Source organism: Scyliorhinus canicula, chromosome 2, assembly GCF_902713615.1.
Source record: "Scyliorhinus canicula chromosome 2, sScyCan1.1, whole genome shotgun sequence".
In the NCBI taxonomy this organism is placed as follows: Eukaryota; Metazoa; Chordata; class Chondrichthyes; order Carcharhiniformes; family Scyliorhinidae; genus Scyliorhinus; species Scyliorhinus canicula.
In genome coordinates this window covers 109,525,176-109,534,545 of record NC_052147.1, presented here as the reverse complement: position 1 = coordinate 109,534,545, position 9,370 = coordinate 109,525,176, and the positions used below count along the sequence as shown (strand labels likewise).

The window sequence follows — 9,370 nt, the reverse complement described above, 5'->3', positions numbered from 1 at the left end:
CCACCTGGGAATCTAAGTATATTATATCTTATGACCTCCTTTATCTACCCTATGAGTTACATTCCCAAAAGGAAATTCTTCAACTTGTCAAACGCAATTTCCCTTTTGTAAAATTATGTTGGCTTTGTCTGGTCACACTCTAATTTTCTAAGTGTAGTGTAAACCTGCGTAATAATGCATTATAATATTCTCCTGACTGATGCCAAGCTAACTGTTCTGCAGTTCCCTAATTACTCTCTTGAATGGTGGTGTGATATTTGTTAACTTCTGATGTGCTTGGACCATTCAGGAATCTAGGGATTTTTAGAAAATCGTAACTAAAACATTCACTGTCTCTGTACCTACCTTGTTTAGAACCCTAGGGTTGAGGTCATCAGCTCCTCAGGATTTGTCACCTTTTACTCTCCTAAATTTCTTTAATAGTTTTTCTGTGTTGTGATTAATTACTTATATTTCTCACTCTTCACAACCCCTTGGTTATCCTCTATTTCTAATTTTTGTCTTCTACTGTGAAGAGAAATGAAAAGAATTATTCACCCATTTCCTGATTTCCCCATAATAATTTTTACTGTCACTGCCTCTCAGGCACCGACATCTACTTTAGCTTGTCTACTCCATTCAGATACTTGTAAAAGCGCTTACAATCTGTTATTATATTCCTGTCAGTCTAGTTTACTCTCACATACCTTTTTCTCAATTTTACTCAACATTTTTAGTTTCTAAAACTCTCCCAAACCTCAGGCTTACTCTTATTCCTTGTAACATTACAAGCCCCTTTGTTAATCTGTTTCTACCTTAACGTCCTTAGAAAGCCTTATTTGCAGAGTTTTTATATTTCAATAAAATGTATTTCTGTTGAACACTTTTAATTGTTTCTTTAAATGCATCCCATAGTTTATTTATTATACCTTTTAGTCCATGTATTCAATCAAACTTAAGCAGCTCCTTATCATGCCTGTATAATTGGCCTCGTTTACGTTTAAGATTCATGTTTTGGACTTGGGTTTGTCATTCTCATGCTTAATATGGAATTCAATTGTATTATGATCACTTTTTCCCAGAGGATCTTTTACAATGAGATTATTAATTAACCCTGCCTCATTACATATTACAAGGTCTAAACTAGCTGGTGCCCCTTGATGGTTCCACAACATATTGTTCTGGGAAAACATCATGAAATCATTATACAAACTCTTCCAGACTCCCTTTGCAAATTTGTTTTGGCCAATCTATATGTAAACTGAACTCCCTCAAGATTACCACTTACCTTTCTTACGAGTTACAGTTATTTATCACTTCATGCTCTTCCCAACAATGTAGGTTAGGTAGTCTATATGGAGGTCTTGTGGGACAGTGGATAGTATCTTTGCCTTTGAGCTAGAAGGTGGCTATTTGGAGCCCAGGACTTGATGGCCAAGGGAGTTGTGTTCATAATGTGGCTGTTCCCAGCCTGAATATCTTTCCACACGTATCAATGACAAGTGCTGGTCAGCCATGTGATGGACTGAACCATCACTATCCATAGCTCCAAGTCACAATGTGCATGTCACTACAGCCACTCAGACCACCTGGGTGAACTATAATATACCCCAGCACCTGAGGGCCGATAAACTACTTGCATCAATGTTTTCTAATCCTCTTATATCCAATCTTCACCAGTACTGATCCTACTTCCTGATCTTCTGAGAAGACATCATTTCTCACTGCTGTCCTGACATTATTTTTTATTATTGAGGATACTCATCCTCCTTTTCCATTCTCCCATCTTTTTAAAATGTCGTGTACTCTGAGATATTTATTTCCTGACCTTGGTCAAATTGTAACCATGTCTCTGTAATGGTGATTATACCAAACCTCTTTGCACGTACCTCTATTTATGCCACTTGTTTATCTATCTAGTTACCAATGCTTTATACACTCAGCTAAAAAGCCTCTAAATTTATTTTAATCACTGTTCCTTGCATCAATCTTAGTCGCTGATGGACAATAAACTCTTTGCCCCTTTCTGTCAACTTTTCTTGCCTTCATTCAAATTTCTGTACTGCTCTATTGCCAAGCCCTTTGACCTATCAATTCCAAATCTCTCCTCATCTTACCCATAAAACCCTCGTTACAGAATTCACCAGGACACTGCAATTTTAAGTGAAGCCCATCCCAATAAAATAACCGTCTGTATCCTGAGTACTACTGTAGGGCGGGATTCTCCGACCCACCGCTTGGCCGGAGAATTGGCGGTGGGGGGGGTGAATCCTGCCCCGCCGCCCCAATGCCGGCTGCCGAATTCCCCGTCGCCGGTTATTTGGCAGGGTGGGAATCACGCCGCGCCGGTCAGGGGCTGTTGTCAGCCCCCCCCCCCCCCCCCCCCACCGGCGATGGGCCAAGCGGCCGCCTGTTTTCGGCCGGTCCCACTGGTGTAAATTACACACGGTTTGTATCGGCGGGACCTGGCTCTGCGGGCGGACTGCTGAGTCCTCGGGGGGGGGGGGGGGGGGGGGGGGGGGGTCCGGCCCCGGGGGGGGGGGGGGCCCACGGTGGCCTGGCCCGCAATCGGGGCACACCGATCTGCGGGCGGGCCTGTGCTGTGGGGGCACTCTTTCCCACCGCGCCGGCCGCTGTATAGCTCCGCCATGGCCTGTGCGGAGAAGAAACCCACTGCGCATGCGTAGGAATCACTCCAGCGGTTCTGGGAACACGGTGGCACTCCTGCGCATGCGCTAACTTGCGCCGGCCGCCCTTTGGCGCGGTTCACGTGGTGCCAATCACTCCAGCGCCGGCCTGGCCCCGGAAGGTGCGGAGGATTCCGCACCTTCTGGGCGGCCCAACGCCGGAGTGGTTCACGCCAGTAGGGACCGCCCGCCGGATACCGGAGAATCCTTCCCGATAGTGTTCCATGAATGAAACCCCTTCTTCCTCCACCACTTGTCACTTTACCTGTGACAATTGGTACGTGGATCAGGTAACAATCCAGTTCTTCACTGTATGTATGCTATTAATCAGACATAATAGCATACATACAGTGTGCTACGTATGCACACATACATAGCACACTGTATGTCATCACTTACTCTTGTGGGTTTCATGGGCAATTAATGCCCAAAGTTCAGCAACTTTATGAAACGCATTGTGTTTTTAAGGATAAGAAACCTTTCTCGTGCAGCCAATGATGGAATGGAGCACCCAGCAACTTTTGATGATTCATAGTTCCTGGGGTATAATTTCCACACCACTAATTGAATATCGATTTACATATTAATAACAGTGAACGTTGTTCCCACATCATGAATTTTATAGCCAATTCTGGACTGGTGGCTCAAACATAAATTTGAGTGATGTTGGTTGAGGGATTCGCCAGAACACTGGGGAGAACTCCCCTGCTATTTTGTTAATAGTGCCGTGGGATCTTTAGCATCCAGCTGGGAGGACAGACAGTGCCTCAGTTTAATGCCGTTGTTATGACCACAGCAGATGTTATTTCCTCAGAAAGCCAAATTCCAGAGGGAAACTTGTCGCACTAATCATAATCTTTTTTTTTGATGAGGAGAAAAAAAACTACTGATCCCAGAAACATGGAATTTCAGTAATACTTTTAGGCAGGGTGGCACAGTGGTTAGTACTGTTGCCTCACACGCCAGGGATCCAGGTTCGATTCTGGCCTTGGGTGACTGTTTGTGTTGAGTTTTGTCATAATATTCACATCAGTATATAATTGTGCAGACAAACACTGACTGACACACTGCAAGACCAATCAACACACACAACATAGCAGCCAATCACCAGTTAGGGCACGCTCACTATAAAGCCAGAGGGCACTAGTTTTCCCGCTCATTCGGGATGCAGCCTCTGAGAAGGACAGAGCTCCCAGCTTGTAGCACAGATCTTCACCATGTGCTAACAGTTTAGACTGGTCAGGATAGGCATAAGTCTTCAGTTTAATCTAACATAGTGTCGACCCACAGTGAAAGTATGTTCAACAGTTCCTACCTTAATAAAATAGTGTTGTACTATTTCAAGTGTTGGTAGCCTGTCTATGTTACTGCTAAGGTAAACGCAGTCTCCACAGATCCAGAGTGCCCAACACATCAAGTGGCTGCGTGTGTTTAACCCGAGTGCTCGGGTTTCCTCCCACAGTCCAAAGATGTGCAGGTTGCATGGATTGGCCTTGATCAATGCACAGGGTTGCTTGGAGGCAAAAGTGCCGATGTTGGCAGAAGGGCAAAAAACAGTGAAGGCCAACTTGAGAATCGTTCCAGACGACATAATTTGAGGATTGTCGGTCTGCCAGAGGCCATTGAAGGTGCAATGCCCACAGTGTATGTAGCAAAGATGTTTGAGCAGCTGGTGTAGGAGGGCATCTTTGCACACCCTCCCAAAGTGGATCTGCCCACCGGTCATTGAGAAAGAAGCCCAGAACTGGGCAGACACCGCAGGTGATCACTGTCCGAATCCACAGGTTCTTTGACAAAGAAAAGGTCTTGAGGTGGACGAAGGAAACACAAGAGTGCAGATGGGAAGGCAACGCCATTAGAATTTACCAAGACTTGGGAGCAGAACTGGCGAAACAGTGAGTGGGATTTAATAAGGCCAAGTCGACTCTTTATAAGAGCTAAGTGAAATATGGAGTGGTGTACCTAGCTCACTTGTGGGTCACCTATGGGGACAGAGACCATTATTTTGAAACGCTGGAGGAAGTGAACAATTCATTAAGGAGTATAGATTGGTGGGCATTGGAATGTAATGGGTGGTTTGACCTGCATGGTGACGTTTGTTTGTTTGGTTTTTTCTTCTTCTCTTGGTTTTCCCATTGTATTTTCCATTTTTCTGTTATATCTGCAAGTACAGTTGGGGTACGAGCCTTTCTGATGTTTTAAAGCATTGTTGGGAGTGGTTGGAAATGTTGGGGGATGGGGGAGTGGGTTTGAGGGGATCCCCAACCAGACTAGTCACACAATGTAAATGTTCGGCCATTTAAAAAGTTTGAAGGCGGATGTGGTTTTCTTGCAGGAGACATAGCTAAGAGTTTGGGATCAAATGAGGTTGAGGAAAGGGTGGGTGGCACAGATGTTCCATTCAAACTTTGACGCAAAGACAAGGGGAACCGCAGTGCTCATTAATAAGAGGGCGGCCTTCTCGGTGGGTAATATGGTGGATTCGGCGGGGGGATGGCGGGGAGATATATGATGGAGATATTTAATTGTGTGCTTGATCACAGACTTGACAGGTCGTGCCCAAATCCCTGAAGACATCGGGGTGGTGAAGGAGCTCCAGTGGTTATGGAGCAAATGGGGGGAGCGGACTAATTCAGATACCCGAGGGAGAAGGAGTTCTTATTTATTATGAGTTCTCCTTCTTTTCATATATGCATCAGGTCTGTTCCCATATTGACTTCTTTGTAACAGAAAAGACGCTGCTCCCTGGGGCAGAGTATTTGACGATTGTTATTTCTGCTCACGCTCCGCGCGCTATGTGGATTTGTGATTAGAGAAGAGCTGTGCTCGGCGACTCCTGTGGAGGTTGCATACGGTATTGCTTGCAGATAAGGGGGCATGTGAGAGGATAGCCTCTGCTATTGGGATATACGTGCAGTTTAATAAAATGAGGAGGTCTCACCTTCCGCGTTCTGGGAGGCGTTAAAAGTGATTATTAGGGGGGAGCAGATCTCGACTAAAGCTCACAGGGATAAGTCGGGAACGGCGGAGAGGCAAAGGTTGGTAGCGGCCATTCTGCGGTGGACTGGCAATACTCTGTTACCCCAAAGAATGAAGTGTTGACGGAGAGGGAGCAACTCCAAATGGAGTTCGAGTTTGTATCAACGGGGCAAGCAGTTGGCCAACTTCATCATGCATGGGGAGAAGGCCAGCTGGTTATTGGCTCACCAGTTGAGATGGCAGGCCGCCTCTCGGGAGTAAGTTCAGGTGACGGATCCAGGGGAAGGAGTGGTCCAGAAAGGGTGAATGGGGCATTTGAGACCTTTTACCGGGGGTTGTACAGGCCAGAGCCTCTGGAGGGAGGTTCGGCTATGGTGCAGTTCTTGGATGGATTGGACTTCTCGATGGTGGAGAGGGAAAGTGTGCAGGGTCTGGGGACACTGCTCGTGATGGAGGAACTTATGAAGTTCATTTGTTCCATGCATTCTGGGAAGGCATTTTACAAAACATTTGTGATGGAACTGCAGCCGCAGCTGCTGAATATGTTCAACGGTTCACTGTCCCAGCAGGTACTGCTGGCAACACTGGCACAGGCTTCCATCTCCTTCATCCTGAATAAGGATAAAAATCCAGAGGAGTGTGGATCATATCGGCCCATATCTCTGTTGAATGCCAATGCGAAGTTGTTGGCAAAGATTCTGGCAACTCGCTTGGAGGGGTGGCTGCCAGGGGAAATTCTTGAGAATCAGATGGAGTTTGTTAAGGGCCGACAATTGTCGGCCAACATAAGGAAACTTCTGAATGTTGTGATGTCGCTCTCACTGGGGTGCCAAGCCAGAGGTAAGAATCTCCATGGAAGCGGAGAAAGCGTTTGAATGGGTGGAATGGGAATATAATTTTGAGATACTGGGGTGGTTTGGGTTTGGGCCTAGATTCATTTCATGGATTAAACTGTTTTATAGGACCCCCACAGTGAGTGTAGGCACCAACGTATCAAGCTCAGGGCACTTTCGGCTGTATAGGGGTACAAGACAAGGATGTCCACTTTCCCTGTTACTCATTGCATTTACAATTGAGCTGTTGGCTATTGCACTGAAGTTGTTGACTGGGCGGTAGGGTATTGAGAGGGTAGGTATGGAGCATTACGCGTCCCTTTATGCGGATGACTTACTGTTGTATGTCACAATCCTCTTTCTAATGTGGGAAAGATTACTGAGGTATTAAATAAGTTCAGTTCCTTTTCAGGTTAGAAACTCAATGTGGGTACGAGCGAGGTGTTTCCCTTGAAGCTCCTGGGGAGGTGTGTGGATATAGAGAAATTGCCGCTTTGCCTGGCCGGGAATAGTTTTAGATCCTCAGGAATATGGGAGGCTCAGGATTGGGCTTTGCTGAATCTGGTCAGTTTGGTAGGAGGGGTGAAGGTGGGTTTGAAAACATAAGAAGATAAGAACTAGGAGCAGGAGTAGGCCATCTGGCCCCTCGAGCCTGCTCCACCATTCAATGAGACCATGGCTGATCTTTTGTGGATTCAGCTCCACTTTCCGGCCCGAACACCACAACCCTTAATCCCTTTATTCTTCAAAAAACTATCTATCTTTATCTTAAAAACATTTAATGAAGGAACCTCAACTGCTTCACTGGGCAAGGAATTCCATAGATTCACCACCCTTTGGGTGAAGAAGTTCCTCCTAAGCTCAGTCCTAAAACTACTTCTCCTTATTTTGAGGCTATGCCCCCTAGTTCTGCTTTCACCCGCCAGTGGAAACAACTTGCCCACATCTATCCTATCTATTCCCTTCATAATTTTATATGTTTCTATAAGGTCCCCCCTGCATCCTTCTAAATTCCCAGTCTACTCAACCTCTCCTCGTCATCCACCCCCTCAACTCTGGGATTAACCTAGTGAATCTCCTCTGTGCACCCTCCAGCACCAGTATGTCCTTTCTCAGGTAAGGAGACCAAAACTGAACACAAGACTCCAGGTGTGGCCTCACTAACACCTTATACAATTGCAGCATTACCTCCCTCGTCTTAAACTCCATCCCTCTAGCAATGAAGGACAAAACTCCATTTGCCTTCTTAATCAACTGTTGCACTTGTAAACTAATGTTTTGCGACTCATGCACTAGCACAACCAGGTCTCTCTGCACAGAAGCATGTTTTAATATTTTATCATGTAAATAATAAACCCTTTTGCTGTTATTCCTACCAAAATGGATAACCTCACATTTGTCAACATTGTATTCCATCTGCCAGAGCCTAGCCCATTCACTTAACCTATCCAAATCCCTCTGCAGACTTCCGGTATCCTCTGCACTTTTTGCTTTACCTCTCATCTTAGTGTCGTCTGCAAACTTGGACACATTGCTCTTGGTCCCCAACTCCAAATCATCTATGTAAATTGTGAACAATTGTGGGCCCAACACAGATCCCTGAGGGACTCCACTAGCTACTGATTGCCAACCAGAGAAACACCCATTAATCCCCACTCTTTGCTTTCTATTAAGTAACCAATCCTCTATCCATGATACTACCTTACCCTTAATGCCATGCAGCGTTATCTTATGCAGCAACCTTTTGTGTGGCACCTTGTCAAAAGCTTTCTGGAAGTCCAGATATACCACATCCATTGGCTCCCCGTTATTGGTAATGTCCTAAAAAAATTTCACTAAATTAGTTAGGCATGACCTGCCCTTTATGAACCCATGCTGCGTCTGCCCAATGGGACAATTTCCATCCCGATGCCTCGCTATTTCTTCCTTGATGATAGATTCCAGCATCTTCCCGACTACCGAAGTTAAGCTAACTGGCCTATAATTACCCGCTTTCTGCCTACCTCCTTTTTCAAACAGTGGTGTCACATTTGCTAATTTCCAATCTGCCGGGACCACCCCAGAGTCTAGTGAATTTTGGTAATTTATCACTAGTGCATTTGCAATTTCCCTAGCCATCCCTTTTAGCATTCCATCAGGGCCAGGAGACTTGTCTACCTTTAGCCCCATTAGCTTGCCCATCACTACCTCCTTAGTGATAACAATCCTCTCAAGGTCCTCATCTGTCACAGCCTCATTTCCATCAGCCACTGGCATGTTATTTGTGTCTTCCACTGTGAAGACCGACCCAAAAAACCTGTTCAGTTCCTCAGCCATTTCCTCATCTCCCATTATTAAAACTCCCTTCTCATCCTCTAAAGGACCAATATTTACTATTATAAACTCCCCGTCGGGGAATTGAACCCCGGTCTCCCGCGTGACAGGCGGGGATACTGACCACTATACTAACGAGGAAGTGACCAGGACCAATATTTACCTTAGCCACTCTCTTTTGTTTTATATATTTGTAGAAACTTTTACTAGCTGTTTTTATATTCTGAACAAGTTTACTCTCATAATCCATCTTACTCTTCTTTATAGATTTTTTTAGTAGCTTTCTGTTGCCCCTAAAGATTTCCCAGTCCTCTAGTCTCCCACTAATCTTTGCCACTTTGTGTGCTTTTTCCTTCAATTTGATACTCTCCCTCATTCCCTTAGATATCCACGGTCGATTTTCCCTCCTTCGGCCATCCTTCCTTTTTGTTGATATAAAACGGGGGACACCCTCCCGTTATCATTGGTGTGAAGGGTCCTGATAGTGAAAATGACCGTCCTTCCAAAGGTCGTTGGAGGAATTCTCCGTTCCTGAGACTAAGTGTTGACGCTGGGGCAGGATTTGTGGAGACCTACGGC

At 45.5% G+C, this 9,370-nt stretch overlaps 1 non-coding gene across 1 annotated transcript; it reads right to left on the bottom strand.

Annotated features, from left to right (window-relative positions):
• Nucleotides 1-8,860: 8,860 nt before the first annotated feature.
• On the bottom strand, nucleotides 8,861-8,932 carry trnad-guc. Its single transcript has one exon. It is a non-coding gene; the product is annotated as a tRNA-Asp (tRNA).
• Nucleotides 8,933-9,370: the final 438 nt, after the last annotated feature.